This window comes from Meriones unguiculatus, chromosome 14 (genome assembly GCF_030254825.1).
Source record: "Meriones unguiculatus strain TT.TT164.6M chromosome 14, Bangor_MerUng_6.1, whole genome shotgun sequence".
Classification (NCBI taxonomy): Eukaryota; Metazoa; Chordata; class Mammalia; order Rodentia; family Muridae; genus Meriones; species Meriones unguiculatus.
Genome location: NC_083361.1, coordinates 55280745 through 55301207, shown reverse-complemented (window position 1 = coordinate 55301207; position 20463 = coordinate 55280745). Strand labels below are relative to the sequence as shown.

Below are 20463 nucleotides of genomic sequence, written 5' to 3'. Positions count from 1 at the left end.
ACAAGACGGGATTTTGATATTTTCTACTGTGAACGCAACACACTTCAGAGCACTAAAAGCCTCACACTGATTGGCTAGAGAGAAACTGGAGCCCCCAGGCCCCGCTCCTGAGACTGCACATGGCCTCCCCATCCCTCCTACACAGCAAGCGAATGAAAGGACTCATGTTACAGTGGGGATGACTCTTGAAGACATCCTAGGTAAAAGGCCAGACACAGACGGCACGGACTATATGAGCTCCTGGATAGGAAACGTCAAGAACAAACAGCTCTTAGAGACAGATTAGAGGTATCTTGAAGCTGGAGTGGAGGGCAGGGTGGGCATCACCAGTTTGAGGGAATGGGAGTTGATTTCTGAGGAAGGGGGTGTCTTAGTTAGAGCTGCCATTGCTGTAAAAGGACACCATGACTCTTATAAAACATTTAACTGGGGCTGGCTTATAGGCTCAGAGGTTTCGTCCATTATTATCATGGTGGGGAGCCTGGAACTGTCCAGGCAACCAGAATGCTGGAGAAGGAGCTGAGAGTTCCACATTTTGATCCGCAGGCAACAGAAGTGGGCCGTGTGCCACACTGGGTGTAGCTTGAGCATATGAGACCTCAAAGCCCAACCCCATAGTGACTCACTTTCTCCACAAAGGCCACACTTCCTAATAGTGCCATTTCCCATGGGCCAGATATTCAAACACATGAGTCCATGGGGCAGTACCTATTCAAGCCAGTGGGTATGGAGTTTCTTTGGGAGTAATGGAGTATTAAAAGAACTGTATTAATATACAACAGAAAGAATACTAAAAACGTTTAAGTGCACACCTTAAATGAGTCATGCAATACGTGAATTATATGTGTCAAAAACAAACAAACAAACAAAAAGAGTAAGATACCTCAAGCAGAAAGATTTTGAGTTCGAGGCCAATCTAAACTGTATAGCCAAAGCCTGCCTGCTGCAAAACAACAATAAACAAAAACAAACTCTCCTGAAGAAGTGTTTCCCTCAGATGACTTCACCTCAAGTATAAAACTGTCCACTATATCTCCACATGCCACACGTAGCTCCAGGCAGATAGGAGGGGGGAAGAAGCCTTAATAACATGTTTCTTTCCAGCTAACCTTTCCACCAACCTTTTGTTTTCTCTCAAGGGTGTGTGTGTATGTATGTGAAAGAGAGACAGAGACAGACACACAAACACTCACACACACACACACAAACACACAGAGAGATAGATAGAGAGAGAGAGAGAGAGAGAGAGAGAGACTTAGGAGAGGAGTCTTCCTCTGATCCTCCGAGTCATCAAGCCATTTCTGGCTTTAGGTGGAAACAAGTCACATCTTCCTGTCCCCTTGGTAAGGTTCTTAAGGATACAACCTATACTAGCTGTAAACACAATTCTGGCAGCATTAGGAGTAAGAGTCACCTCTCTGTGCCCCTAGTGCACTGGTCAGGTCACTTTGGAGGCAAGTCGGTACCCACCCCTACAGAGAACATGAAGATCACTACTGTATAGGACAGTAATAGTCCCAGAATGCGAGCTGGTGGGGACATCTCTATCCGTTAGCATCAGGATTCTGCAGGTGTCCTCCCTCAGATGCTTTCCGTAGGACAGCTAGGGCCACAGCAGCCAGTGCTATCCTGGAGCACAGGCAGTATCCTGCGTAGGATGCTGCACTAAAAACACAGTTGCTGTTTCTCAGTTCCTGCTTCCACTGCCATCCAAATCTGGTTTCTCCAATAATGCCCTTTGTTTGAGACCCTCAGAAACAGGTAAATCCTCTTGTCCATGGCCAAGATCCCAGAATGACCTAGCAGCCTCTTCCACATCCTCCTTTAGTAGAACTTCAATTTGGCTAGGAGCCTTAAATCGGGTGTATGTAGTAGAGATTTTCTTCAAACTCTACATGGAAAAGCAAAACTCCCCTGCATAGCTGAGGAGGGACAGAGCAACTAGCAGTTGTCCAGTTTAAGGTGCGATCATGCTGACATGCTGACATGACCATGCTGATGGTCCTTTCCGCTCTTTCTTCTTCCACTTTGCTCCTGCTTTGTCTAAGTCTCTAGTCTGATACTGGTTATCATGGCCAATATGTAAGGTTTAAGTCTTGTTTCTGTATTTTGTTTGGTGTAAAAGAAGTTGCTGGATCCCTGACTCAGTGTTTTATAAAGATCCTTGATAATGACTTGATGTATTGCCTACACAAGGAGAAGAATGAAAACTTTGCCTTGGGTGATTGCTACAATAGTTCAGCAATTCCTAAATGGAAAGGACAGCTACAAAATATTGAAATGGAAAGACATCTGTGTCTAAAACTTCCTCCATCACTGCTCAAAAAAAAAAAAAAAAAAAAAAAGGCAGGACTGACACGGTGGCTCAGCTGGTAAAGGCCCTTACCACACAAGCATGGTGACTTGAGTTCAATCTCCAGAACACATAAAAATGGAAAGAGAAAACCAATTCTATGAAATTTTCCTCTTACCTACACACGTGTTATTATGTATTCACCCATACGCATACATCATGCATACCAATTCATATACAATAAATAAAAACTGGAGAGAGACTAAGAAAGAAAGGGGAAGAAAATGAGAGAGGAGAAGGAAGGAGGGTGAAAGACCTTAAAAAAAAACAAAAACAAATACCGATTCTGTCACTTAAGGCTCTTGACTGCAATCCATTGGCTTTCTAGTGGTTCCAAGAAGCCCACTTACTCCAATGTTAAGATCTTATGCTCTTTTGACTTAACTCTAGACTTTTTGGAAGTTTAAAACAAACAAACAAACAAACAAACGGTTACAGTCTTTATTACATCAAGATAACAAGTTATGCCCAGATTTTCATATTATGAGGCAAGACTATGGCTTGGGCTCAGGAGTTCAGCCTGGGCTACACAGACAGACCCTGTCTCAAGGTACAAAGCCAAATGAATAAACCCAATAGACAGCTCTTGAGCATGTCTGTCTGTGACTCTCCCAGACAGGTGCATTACTTCCTACTTGGTCACTCTAAGTTCCTCTTTGCCTGCGCAACCAGCGAGGTCCTAGCTGGGCAGCTAGAAGGCCAGCTGACCAGCAATGACCTGCCTATGGTCTCTGCAGAGCTGCCCTTGTGGCAGACACTCAGAAAGTATGAGCTACTGGTTGAAGCTAGAACACATTTTTTGAACAGTAGCAGTGATAATATGGTCCAAATGATATTTAAGTTACTTATCTACAAGCATCTTCAGTTTTATTAACTGCAGAACAATCCTTACAATTTGGGTCTAGGGTCAGGTGAACATGTCTGTCTACATTACTGATCTGTGTTTTCTCTGGAGCTAACTCTACACACTCAGTCCCAAGGAACTGGTTATGCCTTCAAGATAAAGTCAAAGGAATCCGTCAGCAGCTCTTTACTTCCTGCCGACAGTCCCGAGACACAGCTGCTGCCCATTCTCTCAGGCACCAAAAGTCATGGCTGCCGTGAGTAAACAGGCAAGACCACGCACGCCACAAACACCTAACCCTAAAAGAAATGTACCGATTGGGACTGTTAATGTGCTTGTGTGGACATGTGCACACATGCACACGCACAGGCATACGTACACACTATACACGCCCATACCATACGCGCACTACACTCACAAACCACACATTCATATACACACTCCACACACACCACACAGTACACACCACGCCACACATGCATACACTATACACATACACTATACACAACACACACACACGCACGCACACACACCAAAACCCCACAACTGTAACCACTTGAGCTTATAGCTATTGGAAAACTAAGGAAAAAATAAAAAACAGGAGGAGGAGGGGGACCTCCCATACATCCTATAGAGAAGCAAGTAACTTTCACACACACACAAAATACCCAAAGTGATTTAAAGCAATTTTCTCAGAACACATTTGAAATTATTCTCATTTAAAGCCTCAAGGAATTTCAATATAGCATTGGAGATTTAAAAAAAAACGAACTTGCAGAATATATATGACAAAAGCGTAGTTATAACTGAAGGATGTCCTGATAGGATCCAAATGCCCCTAAGTATTCACTCATTTCATCTTCTAATCCACAACTCCCATTACTGGGTTCCCTGGGCACGTGGCTACCCTGTAGGTGAGGCTTCATTCTTCAGCCTCCCTGTGTTGGTGCAGCTGCGTATAATCATGTTCGTAACACGAGAATGGAGCTAATTTAAGTTGTCTCCCAATAGACGAGGCTGCGTGTCCTGGTTTGCTCTCTCCTTCTCTTAGCTGAAGATGGGCAGGGCGGGACAAGAGCAATCTTGGGCCAACTGGATCTTCAGTCCTGCTCCAGTCATAGCTAGGCTCTTCTATACAACAGAATGCGCAACCACCTTACCCAAGGCATGGAACTAAGTCTTTATGCTGCATCTTAGGCCGTAACTCTAATGATTGTATAGAGAAGACTATAAGGGAGTCATAAGCATTAACTATTCTTTGTAGTCCTCTCAAGGAAATTAGAAAACTGGAGATACCTACTCATCAAGACATACCAGTGAGAGAATAAAAACGTAAGCTATACACCAGGATAAAATATTTGAAATATTTTCTATCCAAGAACGTGTATCTGGAATATACATCTAAAATATATAGCTCAATAAAAACAAACCAGAGGGCTTCTTTCATAACAAATCAACTGGGAAGCTAGGTTTCCACTAGCCTTCTGCCTAGGGAGGACTGTCTAAGGACCTGCCCTGCCTGTGGGACTTCTTGTATGGAGCTTCTGCCAGTTACAACTTCAAGGCCTCTCCACTTCAAACATCCTCTGCCTGATTGAAAAAAACAAATCTAATCCCATGATCTAGGTCCCCACTGCCAGCTGGCCCAGGGCAGCAGAGGTACATCTGGGGACAGGGTGCTTCTAGGTTCTAGAGCAGTGAAATTCTCGAAGTTCTCTGGCAGCCAGGCTATTCCAGGCCTACCTCTCTCCCGGGGAGTGTGACTGCTTCTCCCACCTGGCATTTCCACAGATCGTATGGTAGAGTTCTGCCCACATGCCAATCCCTAGTGAGTCCAGCCCAGATAGGCATCCATCTATCTGTCTTTAATGTTAGACAACAGAGGACTATGGTCTCTCAGACAAGCAAAAAGACTGACGTTTTCTTCCCTAGGTTTAAGGGTCAGGTGATGACTTGGGGCTGTTCCCATAAATTCCAAAACTCAATGTCCCATGAGCTAGCTATCACTTTCTGTAAGGGATGTTGTATCAATCATCACTAATCATATGATATTTTTCTAGTAAAACTCATAACCCACTGAAATGTCAGTTAGATAGCTGGAATCTGTATGGGGTCGAGTTCTTTTCCAAGACAGAGTGATTCTCTGAGCTCTCTAAGTTGTGTCAAAAGGCCTCATATAATGCCTGGCAATTACATGGATGTCTTAGAAAGGCTCTGTGCAGAAGGTTCTATGCCAAGGTTCTTGTATGCAGAAAAACTCTACCCGGGAAGGTTCCACTAGAGTCCTACCGCCCACAATGGCGCTCTCCTACCTGGAGCCCTGCTTCTCCCTGCAAAGTCTCCTGGAGCTAGGATGCTTACGGGATTTTCCTGGATGATGAGAGCTTTGCCTACTTCTCCAGTCACGCTGTGCCTGCCCTGTGCTCAGTCTGGGACCTGTGACAGTGAGTGATCTGTTCTCTCATTCTGTATAAAGACAGGACTTTGTCACTTCAGAACACATGCATTCCTTCTGCCTAGCATGCTCTTCCCACATGGCTTTCTTCCACTCATCTGGTCTATCACATCTCTCTTATGTTTCTGGAAGGCATCCATCCAAACTTTCTAGGACTCTGCTGCTCCACTGCCCCAAAGCTAGATAAAGGAAGAACCCCTGTGAGATTCTACAATTACTCTCTGTGTCCTCCAACCCACAACCCACGTCAAATGTATAACTGCCTGTTTGTACACTTATTTGATTTTGAGTCTAATTGCCTTCCTTCATTCCACGACCCACAAGAGCAGTGGTCCACAGTGGTACCTAGAACTTGGCACCAAGCAAGCAAATGGCTAGCACATATCACGGTGAGTAGAATAACAGAGTGGTGAGTCTTGGGGATTTAGAGCTGTGGGGACCACTGCTTGGTTTTGACAGTACACCAGCCATGAGCCTCTGGACAACTAACTGATCTCCGTTTCCCCATCTAGAAAGTGGGCATCCTATAATTCTGGCTGATTTAAATGTGTAAATTTTGTTACTGTTGACTTTATTATGATTATTTATAATTGGTTTATTTAAAACTGCAGGTCAAACAACCTTGTTTTATTGCTTCATCTGAGAAAACTCCAGCAGCTAGTATTTTCCTACACATTCAGTTCCTTAACTAATGGGTGCTACTAGATTGATCCATTCTGTATTAACATTTTCATAAGATGCTAACTTTTAAAGTAAATGTTTCATATATAAACACCAACGCGTGACTTGAATAAGCCATGTCAGTTACCTACATAAAAATGTATCACACCCCTTTTTACACACATAGAGTTAGTAACTATTGGAAACTCGTGTTCTAACAATTTTAGAGAAAGTATAAAGTGTGCTTTCTTACTGACCTAGCTGTCTTCCAGGATCTGCCTTGTTCTGATGATTGAAGTCAGAACAAGACAGGACTTGAAGTTCCCAAGGGCAGTTTTCCTGAGAGCTTTCCTCCTGCCTTCTTGAATATGCTGGTTCATCCCTGCCCCATCATTAACTGGCCAGAGACTGGCACTGCCCATGCAGAACCGAGGGAGGTAAGTGAGCCTTAGACTGGTAACAGGAGTAGAAATCTGCAGGAAAACCGGCATGATGCAACCATATGGGGGCAAAGCCAAGTTCCAGAACAGAGAAGTCTTATATGGATGTAAATCTTACAGCTCAAAGAAAAGATAAGCAAGTCCTTGGGGCTGCCAATTCTGTTTTTGAAGGCAGAACTTCATTAACCTCCCTTTCTTGTCTTCTCTTCTGTTAATTCTGGGAGACTCAGATGTAAATTAGTACCTGGGCAACTAGACAATGGTGTCAGGCTGCAGAGAAGCATCAAGCCGGCATTTTCTTTCCCACATTGTGCCTCTCTCCAGCAGGTCCTCCCTTGCTGAATGAGTCAGATCTGTTTCACAGGTCATTATGGCACAAGAGAGTGGGTCGGACAAATGCATGGGGAGCTACGCAGCGGCGGCTGCCTGTGACTCACAAAGGACCAAAGGTGAGTCACCTGGCTCTGCTTCAGCTTTCTAACCTGAGAGACTCCACATCTACTTGGTGTCTTGTCCTCAGAGATCCATATGTAACACTCAAGGGTGCCTCCCTTCTCTGTTGGGTAAGAAGGGACTCAGGCCACCATATGAAAGGCAAGTTGGTAATTGTTGGGATAAATGAAGGTAGAAAATAAGCCAACAAAAATGAAAGTGTGTTTGACACAGCCTCAAACAACTGTCTTTCTTTCATAGAGCCCACAAATTGAAGAGATTTAGAATATAAATATAAACTCCCCCCTGCTCCAGGGCAAATACAGCTTGAGGTCCAGGCCTGCCACGGAATAACTGAGTCAACTTGGGCAGTCCCATCTCTCTGAACTCTCATTTGCTCACCCGCTAAACAGGGCTAATCCTACTGCTACAAAGACCTATTGCAGGACAGACCTGGACACACTAAAGTGCTGGATGAATGTTACCTGTAATGGCAACGAACTGTTCTAACCTACTGGGTGTGGGAAAGAATCAGTCATAAGTTTAGTTAAATACTAAGATTAGACACTATGTTTATCGAGATTCTCAAAGAGAACCCCCCAACCCCTATCATATTCTCCATATCTCTCAGGCTGGGAATGAATAGCTGATTTTACATTCTTCTTACAGTAAGGGAAGCCTACATAATGGATACCAGCTGTGTTAAACAAAAACTCTGGGATCAAGTCCTGGGCAGACTGCACATCTCAGTGTAAGGCAGTTTCAGACCTTAAAATCAGTGCACTCTCTACCCCAGCACCCTTGAATAGACTGTAAGGACAGGGTTGTGACTGCCATCTCTCCATCTTTACCTCTTCCTAGCTTTACAACCTAGCACAAGTGACAGTTCCTAAATTGTGAAATATTCATCTGTAAGGTACAGTAGTATCTATTTTGTAAGATATGGGTTGGGATTAAATAGGGCCACCTGTCTAAATGATTTACTGTAATGCCTGCTGTGTAAGCATTCTCGGGGATCTAACTGGGTAGCAGCATCTGACTGCATGTAATATGTGCCCAATTCACTGTACATATTAGAACTATGGTCACTCAACAGTGGTACTGTGTCTTCCCAATGTACGAAGGCCAGCCATCATCTCTGGTCTGAGAAAGGAACCAGATCCATGTTTAGGTCAACTATAGCAGGTATTTCTGGGTGACTACTTTTTGAATGACTTGATGGTCGCATGCTGTGAGTGAAGAAGACTTTTTATATCAAGGAAATTTTCTTGAGCAGTGTCACCAAATGCATCATTTTATAAAAGAGAAAAGGGCCCAGGGGGAGAATGTGGATCATACCTCCATCAAAAAGGAAGTAGAAACATCTTGTGTCAGACCCAGATACACAGGAAATTGAGTCACCTTTAGGGACTGGATTACTAAGGTGCTCTGATGAAGTAACTCTGAAGTTTTAGTATTTTAAAATATGGGTTTATGCAATACTTTAAGGTAGGGTTTCCTGCTATACAGCCATTGTGAAGGGCCCTGCTGAAAAGGAACAAGATGGCAGATTCTAGTTATCCCTGGTTAAGGGTGATGTGGTGACCAAGAGGGAAGGCAAGAAAAAGAAAAGGGGTGCAGACATACTCAATTGCTTTCTTCTTGGTCTGCCAAATCATTAGAAAGGCTAGAAAATGAAAATCACGGGTTTCTTCTGACCCTAATCTCTGGTGTTGCTGGGCTGAAGGGCTTGGCTTTTGCGGTTTCTCTCATTTAACAAAGATCTGCCATTTACTTCTCTTCTTGGTCTGGCAGCTACTGCCTCCATCTGTGGCCTCAGCCACTGGGATGTATTTGTCAAGTGAAAATAAGACCTCAAGGTGGGAAAGTTTTAATGCAAGAATCCACTTAAGGAAGAGAAAAGTTTAATGCTCCGTTTTTAAGAAGGTGTGAAGAAGGTGTGGGCAGAAGGACAGAATATGTATGTTAGGTTGATCTAAAAGGCACAGAACATAGATGATGTGTTCTGTTGCTCAATACAGCTGGACAAGGTCAAATCGACTACTTCAAATTTAGAGAGACTGCTTACAAAGTGCTGGGGAGACAACCTGGACATTCTGCTTGAAAGCAACCTATTACTCAGAAACAAATGTTTCCCCAGGCTGTTAGAATTTGCACATATACGTGTATTTTTAAAAGGGAGTCCTTCAATTTCATCCACATGAATTAATATAATTATATTCTGTCTTCCTGGGGTTATCTGCCCCCTAAAGAAAACAGCTGGTATGAATGGGAAACAGAGCTGGGCTAACAGAGAGAGGTCCCAGCTCAGCACATCTCACACTTTACGGAGGCCCCTTCCCCAGTGTGATGTTCTCATTACCCCTGCATCAATACTGATTTAGAGTCTAGATGTCGCTATGTTTTCTTGTCAAAATTTATTTTTTTTCTGGACTGGGGTTATATAGTTCACAGATAGTACATATGCTTAGCTTGTGCAAAGACCTCAGTTTCATCCCCAGCATTCAAAAGAATAAACTAAAACAAAAGTGCTTCTTTAGACAAATTCTTGAGGCCTGATATTTGGCTCAGTGTTTAGGAGCACTTGCTCTCATAGAGAAACTCAGTTCCTTGCCCAGCACCCAAGGGACCCAATGGCCCTTTCTGGCCTTGGTGGGCACCCGCACACTCGCTTGCGAGAGCACGCGCGCGCGCGCGCACACACACACACACACACACACACGCCATTAAAAAGGAATAAAGCTTATTGAGTAGCCTTGAATATTTTTTCTTTCAGAATATGAAGTTGTCAGAAGCACAGCTACAAATGACTACTGTGAGCTTTGCAGAGAAGGGGCCTGTGTGAAATCTTTCTAGGTCTGGTCCCCTTCCTCAAAGTCACATCACGTCATACTCCGAGGGAAGAGAGGCGTAAGGGAGTGTACATACATACACAGTGGGTACCATCAAGAAACAGTAGCTGGAAAGAAGCATGGTGCTGGGCTTTAAGCTGACCCTGGCACTGTAGGCCTGAGCTCTCTATAGAACTTGTGCTGTGCCTGCTTAGAGGGCCCCCAAATTGTTCAGCAACTCTGGAAGTCTCAGGAAGTCTGGACATAAAAGATCTGTTCAGGCTGTGCTCCAAATCCTCAGACTTTCTGATAATCCTGCTAAACCATCACTTCCCAGAAAAAGCTCCTTCCAGGTCACAGAAAATCTGTAATCACTTTGGGGCTTATGGCTGCCTCCTAGGTCTTCTCAGCAGCATCTATCTCCTCACCATTTCCTCTCATTTCCACTGGAAAACAGGCAGAGAAACAGCAGGTTCTGTGGGCAGTGCCCCTTGTGCCTGAGTACTTTGCTGCCCTGTCAGGGGATGGTTATCCTTGGACTGTGAAAGGGCAGGTTAAGCCCGTGTAAACCTGGGATAGAAGGCAGAGGAGAAAGTGTGGGACGTGATTCAACTGCCCAAGATTATCCAAACAAGTTTTACAGCTGGGAATCTGCAATCATAACAAACCACCTTTCTACAGACTACCGGATGGTCGTTAAATGACAAAGAGCGCACAGCATGCTGCATATACCGGTTCCCCACAGTGTCCATGCACTGCACTCTACAGGAATAATTATTCTTCCGACTTGAAGAAGAAAGTGAAGCCCAGAGAGCAGAAGGGACTTGCTCAGGGCACAGATCCAAATTTAGAAAGCTGAGTCAAATGTCAAAGTTAAGCACTAAGGGTCAAAATATGACCTCTTTGTGTATTACCTAATTTTGCCTTTCAAAACTGATTTGCATAGCTTTATACTGCACAGAAGTTTGTTTGTTTGTTTTGGCTTTCATTTGCTTGTTTGGTTTCTTGTCTTTGTGGGTGTTCTGCTTTTGTGACAGCATCTTACTAGGTAACCTAGACTAGCCAGGAACTCACAATCCTCCCACAGTTTAGGAGTACTGGGATTACAGGCATGCATCATCACACCCAGCTCAAAAGATCAGTTTTTATTACCACTTTTTATGATTTTATAAGAAAGTGGTTTGAATGGATCTTCTTGACAGGTTAAAAACTGAAAATCAGAAGCCTGCTGAGTACAGAAAGGCCTTCCTGCCAGGAATCCATGATGTTCTAATGGAGTATTGTCATTAGTTGTGGGGCCATCATAGTCAAACATCTACCCAACATCTCCCCTTTGGGGAAGACCACGAATGTATTGAACCTCACAGACAGTTACAGGGTAGTTGCCTGGCCCAGATATCTCTCCTCTCCAGGATGTGAAAAGTAATGCTAATATAATCCACTTTGGAGCCACAGATATAACGTCCCAAGATTACATCCAAATAGACACAACAGAGGTGAAATACAAATGATTATATTTACCTTGAGGGCATGTAATAATGTTCTACTTTAGCAGTGAGTGTGTTTACATATGTATGTGTGCATATTTTAGAGGTACTGTTTAAAACTGCACCTCAGAGAAGCAGAAAAAGATAAGTGTAATTGTTATGTTTTATAAAGATAGCTATCAGTTGCCTTCTTGTTTTCAAATTTTAAGCCAGAGTTCCAAACTTACAGAACTTGATGTGAGCCAACATTTAAAACTTGAGGATTTTCATAGAAACCCAGAATTGCAGGTTTATTTGAAAAGTTAGACCTGGCAATAGTCATCTGAGTGAGAGGCCAAACAGGACAAACTTTCCTTAGCTGCCACGCTACTGATTCAGTACCTGAACAGTTTTACAGGCATTTAGCACTGAGAGCCTTACATTGCTGGAATTTCTCACTGTGGACCATCCCTCAAAGTTGGGGTGGCTTGAGTAACAGGGTCCTGCACACATATAACAGTGGGGCCTTTTTCATAGTAGAGGACTTTCACAGACTGGTTCTCAGCCTTGGCTCTACATGTGAAATGCTGGCAGACATTTTAGAGGATGCTATTCCCTAATCTAGACCAATCAGATCAGTGTTTCAGACTGTGTAGTCCCAGGATCAGGTCTGGAACTGTGTGGAACAATCAGAGATGGTGGCATTGCCAACGGTCTGTAGCTTTCTCTGTGTGCCTGTCCTACAGCACCCATCGGCGAGTGCTGCTTTTGTTGAACTTGCTAACAATAGAATCACTCTGAATCCCTATCCTTGGCGTTTGGATTCCTTCATTCACCTGTGAGGACTGACACGTATCCTCATTATCATACGCAACACAGTTAGCCCATGTTCACTGGTGTTTCATATTTCACTATGTGACCTTATTGTAAACTGTCTTCCCACACTATTGTTGCCACAAATCTGGGCTCTTCTGAGTTTGGGGCTATAACAATAATACCAATATCTAGAAATATTCTTGGCTATTTCCTTAGGTGTGCGTATGGACACATGACTATAGGACAAATGCCTCATAGCAGAAATGCCAGGGCATAAATCATTCACATATTCAGGTTCAATAGGTTTGTCTAAACAAAAAATTATCCAGAAGTGTGCACTACCCTGCCACTAGAGTGTCTTGGAGGTCTGCCAGTGCTCTGGGACTTTTGGACAAAGGCCTTTCTGGTGGTGTGCACAGGTGCTGCACGGCGGCTTTCATTTCCAGTACCTGACAGCTAAAAATGCTGAGAATGCTTCAGGTTCGTGGCCACGTGGCTGTCTTTCTCTGAAGCACTTGTCTAGCTAGAGCTAGACAAAATGTGCCAAGTAGGAATGAAGCTGTCACAGTGCTGTCTAGTAGTTTGTGTGCTGACTGAAAATGGCCAGAATGTCTTCATTTGTTGGCATGTCTTGGACACAGGTCTGTAAGTTGTATAGAAGGCACACATCTCCTTGCCCTGTGCAGTTTGGCTTTTCCTCTCAGTGGTACGCTTCAGGAGACTGAACGTCTGCATTCTAATAGAGTCCAATCTATAGGTTTTCTTCATCACATACTTTTGTATCTCATTTAAAGAAACCATTGCTCATGCCAAGGTCATAGACATACTCTACTTTTGTCACTGAAAACAAAGCTGTTCAGTAAAAGATGAAATGGAGGTCACAAGTGGTTTTCCTATCTTTTAAGAGTAAAAATAAACTGAAATTTATTTTAACATTTTATATAACCCAATACATCAAAAATATTATCATTTCAGTGTGCAATGGACATAAAAATTATCAGTAAGATGCTTTGTATTTTTATCTATTTATTATTAGCAGTAGTATGTGTATGTATGATGTGCACGTTTGAAGAGGTCAGAGGACAATGCACAGGAATGATTCTCTTCTTCTACCATGGGTTCCAAACTCAGGTCATTAGGACTGTTCAGACAGTGTTTCTATCACTCAGTCATCTTGCCAGTCCCATGCTTTTTTCTACAGTGATTTTTTTAAAATCAACTTTGTGCTTTTTTTTCACATGTAAGAAACATCTTTATTGCTCCAGCCTCATCGTCAGATCCACGTAGGTCTAGAGGTTATTCTGTTTTGCCTGCTACATCTAGACCAATAGATAAATCTGTATACATTTTAGGGCAACAATCTTTCTTTCCACATGGATATTCAAACGGTTCCCACTTTCCTGTGGTACTAAGATCATCGATCACCACAGGGGTCTTTCCTGAGACTGATACTCCAATCAAGTACTATGCATGGAGATAACCTAAGACCCCTGCACAGATGTAGCCCATGACAGTTCAGTATCCAAGTGGGTTCCATTGTAATAGGAACGGGACTGTCTCTGACATGAACTGATTGGCCTGCTCTTTAATTACCTCCCCCTGAGGGGAAGCAGCATTACCAGGCCACAGAAGAAGACAATGCAGCCACTCCTGATGAGACCTAATTGACTAGGATCAGAAGGAAGGAAAAGAAGACCTGCCCTATCAGTGAACTTGGGGGAGGGGCATGCATGCAGAGGGTGGAGGAAGGGAGGGATTGGGATGGGAGGAGGAAGAGAACTACAGGGGGGATACAAAATGAATAAAGTGTAATTAATAAATAATTCTTTAAAAAAAGATCATTGATCACAAGCACCAAGAACCGCATATGTCCCTATAATCTCCAGTCCATTCTACTGGCACACTGCACCCTCCCTTAAAAGTCCTCGGGTGATTTCTTGTTCACATCTAGTGTTAAGAACCATTTCCATGGTTTATAAAGCAACTTTATAAAGTACAAAGGAAGGCAAAAGTTAAGATCAGTGTGCATCAAGTGTCTCTTTATGACATTATTTCAGAAACGTGTGTGTGTTTGTTTGTGTGTGTATGGTTTAAGAGCAGTGCGTTTGATAGTAACTAAAGTACCACTCACAGGAAAAGTATTTCTTACTATTAGTAATGGTTAAAAATGTTTAAAAGTGACTGCAATAGTGTATCCTATGAAACTAACATTTGCCTGTTATGTTTCAGCCATCATTTTGGGGAGCTACAGTGTTTTGCTCTCATACAGTTCACAGACTAGAACGCCACTGGAAGCAGATTGTTCCTGGAAACTGTCCAGGTAAGGCCAGTTGTCGTTAATGGAACAGGAGGAGCTCATTAGGAGACCCTGTAACTTTGACCCCAAGTAGACCATGGCAAGGATCCTGTAGTGTGCTTAACATCACAGATGAGCATAATTGAAGTTTTCTTTGCATCAGCACATTTTATGTTTTTATAGGTTTATTCCCAGGTCAAACAAGAAAACAAACTTTGAAGAGAAGAAATTGAAGCCAATTTAGATATCAAACTCAAGTAATCATTATTGGAGTAAAAAAAAGTGCTCTGAGAATTTTTTTCTTGAATCTTGAAATGATTAGTGTACCGCCATCCCATGTCAGGCTCAATCTAATCAACAAGTATTTATTGACAAGTATTTATAAAATAAGCCTGACAAAGGAATCAAAGTAAGACAAATGAGCCTTGTTCCAGCAGACAAGGACCCTGCGGAGAAATAACTGGTTTATCACAGAATTTTTCTTTATAAAGTACTTCATTTTAGAATATGGATATAGTACATAATTGTTTCAAGTCCTTTAGTATAATAACTTATCTTTTCAAAGAACCTAAGCAGCCCTGCCTGTGATTTTTGTATTATTTCCATCAATGAGAAATGTACATGTCTGTGGGGTTTATTTTCTGTTTGTATACATACACACAAGCTGTGTTTGTATATCCCAACATTAGCAGAGGAATTTGAGGATTTTGGTTTAAAAACTTGGTGGTAGTGGTATCTCCCTCCCTCCCTCCCTCCCTCCCTCCCTCCCTCCCTTTTCCAGTTGCTAGATCACAACAAGCTGAAGCAGGAGGATTACAATAAATACCAAGCCTGGGCTATATAATGAGGTCAAGGTCAACCTTAGATACCTGGTGAGTCCATTTCAGGAAGTGTGTGTGTGTGTGTGTGTGTGTGTGTGTGTGTGTGTGTGCCTGTGTGTTACATGCTCTCAAACACACTCTGGTGCACCAGTGGGGGGATCACAGAACAAATGCAGGAGTCATCTCTCTCCTTCTACCACATGAAGCAAACTTGGTCAGACTGTTACAGCAGGTTCCTCTACTCAGTTCCTTTACTTGCTCCCCCAAAACTACCCCTAGTCTTTATGTCAACTGATCCACACAAACAAATTCGAATCCACCCTTCTTGTCTGTGAATGCCTCAGTCACTCTTGTCCACAGTCTCTCTCATCTCACACACATGTATGTATATGCATACACATGTACACGTGTCAATTATTGAAGATTTTGAGGTCTTATAACAAAACATTCCAACTTGGTTTCTTATAAAAAAGCTCAAACATCAACCTATTGATTGTTATGGACTGGGGTAAAGGCATGCTGTGCTGAGCAGAATATGGACAAGAAAGATCTGAATGTGAGTTACTGTTTCCTGCTAACTGTGGCCTAGCCAGGCCAGTGAAAGTCATACACACATGCACACACACACACACACACACACACACACACACACATACACACATTTATGCATACATACATACATATATATATTTGTATATATGTATTTGTGTGTGTGTGTATGTTGATCCCTTCACATTGCCTCTCTCAGCTACGCTGGGGAATTCTTGGGACGCCTAGCTGCAGACATCCTCTCACCCTGTGTTTGCCAGCTTCTGGGAGGTGTACCTGCAATGGCTTTGGGGCCTGGGAAAACTTGCGTCAGAAATCTGAATGTGTGTCAGGTATGTGTAGAAAAATCTTTCTCTCCTGATCTGTCATTTTGCAATGATGAACACAACAAACTGATTTTAGAAAGAAATACCTTATAGCTCTGCTTTTCACTGGGCTTTACTATGCTTCGGGGATGTTTTAGAATCCAGCATTCACTTACTCACCACCTTTCTTTGAGGCGGTTTCATGGATGGATCAGTTCCACAAAGAAGGATTTCAGTAACCACAAAGTGATGTTCAGAAAGTCCCTATACTACCAAAACGCAGCTTGTCAGCTCGGTGAGGGCAGGGTTTGTCCTCACTGTCGCTGCTGATGCTCCTGAGCCTACAGCACACTGAGAACACTCACAAATAATCACAAAATGGAGAAATAAGTGCTATTTACCAAGGGCCACAATTGCCGCGGCACATGGAAGGCACTTAACATCTCTCTTCATCGTAACACCCAGGCTGACATGAGAGGCATGAAAATAATACGCTTACAGATGAGCACATCAAGACTGGAGGAATTTCACTGGCCTTTCTAGGCCACATTTAGCAGGAAACAGTGACTCACATTCAAATCTTTCTTGACTACGCTCTGTCCAGCACACCACACCTTCATCCCAATCTATAACAATCTACAGGTGGTTGTCTGAGCTTTTTTATAAGATACCAAGTTGGAACGTTTTCTTATAAGACCGCAATATCTCCAATAATTAGCAAATGGGATTATATGGAATTGAAAGGGCTTCTTTACAGCAAAGAAAACTATTAGTAGAATGAGCAGGCAGTGTAAAGAATGGGAGAAAAATCTTTGCAAGCTCCATTTCTGGCAGGGCTAGTGTCTAGAATATATAAGGAACTGCAAAAGTAAAAAATGTGCCAATTGATAAATGAACTACAGAACTGAGCATACAGTTCTTAAAAGAAGTACAGATGTCCAATAACTACTTCTTAAAGTAATCATAATCCTTATCCATAAGGGAAATTAAAACTAAAATTATTTTGAGATTCCATCTCACTCAAGTTCAAATGGTTACCAGTGGGAAAACTATGACAGTAATTGCTGGTGAGTATGTGGGAAAGAGAAACACTTATTGGCTGTTGGCAGGACAGTAAACTGGTGCAGCCACTATGGAAATCAGAGCAGAAGATTCTCAAAAAGCTAAATTTAGAACAACCATATGACCAGCTATACTAGCCCATATACTCGAAGGATGCTATATCCAGCCTCAGAGATGCTTGAACATCTTTGTTCATTGCTGCTCTATCCACAATAACTGGCAAATGAAATTGACCTAAATTCCACCAATATATGAATGGATTGTCAAAATGCAATACTGTAGACAACAGGATTTTATTCAGCAAAGAAAAATAAAATTAAAAATTTGCAGAAGGAGCTAGAAAGATGGCTCCATGGTTAAGAACACATACTTCTCTTGCACAGGAGCCAAGTTTTTCAGCACCCATGTCAGGTGGATCATAACTACCTATAAGGTAGGTATAAGGTCATCTCTAGGCAGGTCAACATCCCCCTCTGGCCTCCATAGGTGCCTGCACATACCTCCATACAGATGTATACACATGCACACATAATTAGAAATAAAATATATCATTAAAAAAGAAAAAAATGTGCAGACCATGGATAAAAACTGATAATATTACATTAAGTGTGGTGACCTAGACTCAGAAAGACAAATACTGGGTGTTCCCTCAGATGTACAGCCTAGCTTCATTTTTAACTTACATGGGGTATTTATGTGGGGGTGGGTGTGGATAGAGTGGCCAGAAAATTAAAAGGGGTTCATGGAGAGGAAAAAGACTAAAAGGTGGAATAAGGACAATAGAACATACGTGATATGAAAGAGGAAGGTAGAATTATTGAGGGCAGAAAGGGATAGTGGGGAGGGTGGGTCAGAAAGGGACAGTGGGGAGGGTGGGTCAGAAAGGGACAGTGGGGAGGGTGGGGCAGAAAGGGACAGTGAGGAGGATGGGGCAGAAAGGGACAGTGAGGAGGATGGGCAAAGAGATGGCAGAGAGGAGCCAACCAAAATTAAGTACCATAAAAATACCAAAAGGCAAACTTTTACTTTTCATGCTTTTTTAAAAAAATTAATGTTTAAATGTTACCACAGGCTTTAGAAATTTCATTCTATGTTAGGGATACTGGCAGGTTAATGAAACTGGAAATGAAAGAAGTTCAAACTCTGCATTTCAGGATATAAAGAGGCAAGAAGGTTTTGCTTTCTCACTGAGCTATGCCAGTCTAGATCTCACTGAAGTTAAACGTTCTTTCTTATTTTTAAAAGAGAATTAGTTATTTATTTTATGTGCATTGGTGTTTTGCCTATATGTATGTCTGTGTGAGGATTTTGGATCCCCTGGAACTAGAGTTACAAAGAGTTGTGAGCTGCCATGTAGGTGCTAGGAATTGAACCCAGGTCATCTGGGAAAGCAGCTCGTGCTCTTAACCGCTAAGCAATCTCTCCAGCCCAGAAAGGAAACTTTCTTATGTGAAAAGTGCAGATTAGAAGCCCCATATCCAAGAATTAAATTAGAAAATACATATCCGTACAGCAAGGACTGAACAACAGAAATTATAGTCAATACAACTGACCAGGACTTAGAACTAGTAAATTATCAATAATAAATTTAGACATCATCAAGAATTATCTTCAATATCATGTTAATCCATTTGGTTGTTATTTTACAAATCTTTTATACAGTTATTATCCATATATATGTCTATTATCTCAAAGTATTTTTCTTTTGGCCAGCAATCCTATGGATAAAATTAGAATTGAAATTCCTCTCTTGAGGTAAGAAACTAAAAAGGCTTATAGAAGGATACAAAGTAAGAAAGCTAAAAGTTTGGACTCTCAGGCATGGTAGAGAAAGCGCATTGAGAGCTGGGGCTGTAGCTCAGTGGTAGATCGTTTACTCAGCTTACATAAGAGCCTGGGTTCCTTCCCCAGCAAGACAGATAGACCAAGAGAGACAGAGAGAGAGAGAGAGACAAAGAGGAAGAGACAGAGACAGATGGGGACACTGAAAACCAAATATTCATCACCCAAACAGTCCCAAAGGTTTCTTTCCTTAGAGCTATGTAAAGATTTTTCAGGAATAAATTTTTATAAGAACTTCTTTTTTAAGGCTTTGTTCGAATTAGAAAAAATAAAGTTTTGTTTTGTTGCATGTAGCTAGCCACTTTAATAAATTAGCTAATTCCTTTGGGGCATGATAAGGAGTATTACATCCCTAATAAAAGTACTAACTAAGAAGCGTTTGTCACTAGGGTGAGCAAACTATGCCTGCTCTAAGCTGAAGACACTGTGACACGGTCTGAAATAGATTTGACAGGCCACCCAGCCAGCAGAAGCCACACCGCTCATGTCATCTTGAGTCAGGTTTTCCTAACCTCCAAAACCCATCTGTGCGTGAGTTCAGAGTTCAGTGCCCAAGCTACTCTCGCCAACCTTTTAATGGATCAGCTGCAGCACAGCCAACAGCAAGGTGAGCAAGCCAGGAGCAGAAGTCCGGACTCCACATTTCCTCACAACTGCTAAGCACTGCTCAAGTCAAAGCCTTTAGGCAGGAGGCTGCAAACTGCGTTCTGAATCTCCCCCACAACACCACGACAAAAACAAGCAGTTTCGTTTTTCTCTCTCTCTCCTCTCCCTACCCCACGGCCACACTCACAGAGTCAAGAGAACTTTTTATGGCAGTTTCCATCACAGAGCTGACACCTACCTTCCCAAAGCGTCGGGTGCCACAAGATGCTCTTCACGGTGAGGAGCACCACAGAGGCTTCCCGTTCCAGCCAGCTTTGTTCTCGCTAGAGAGCAACACACCTCATCTATACGTAAGCCCTGAAGTTCTTGTAGAGACCCACCCTCGAAAGTTGCAAATCAAGATTTCTGACTGAGGGCAGTCAGTCACGTGAGGCAAAGCTACTGGATGGCACCTTCAGGTTCTTCCAGATGGGATGTCGCTTCCTGTTTCACCACTGGGAGAAGCAAAAACTGGAGTCTCGTTAGACACTGAATTACAAATGCATCCATTGCCTCATCGGCACTGCCTTAGTGTACAAAGGCATTAGCCTGCCTCAGAACAAGATGGTTTTGCTGTTTACAGTTTAAAGGTAAGGGGCTTAGAGAGCCGGCCACAGGGAGACTTGAAACCCTGTCAACAGGTTGT

General features: G+C 42.6%; 1 protein-coding gene across 1 annotated transcript in view; it reads right to left on the bottom strand.

Moving 5' to 3' along the window:
- Positions 1-20178, bottom strand: part of Cers3 (ceramide synthase 3) — an 88896-nt gene extending 68718 nt beyond the window's left edge. The window contains exon 1 of the mRNA XM_021633262.2: positions 20017-20178. The gene's annotated coding sequence lies outside the window, so the exon portion shown is untranslated. The remainder of the gene's footprint in view (positions 1-20016) is intronic.
- Between the last annotated feature and the right edge of the window lie 285 nt (positions 20179-20463).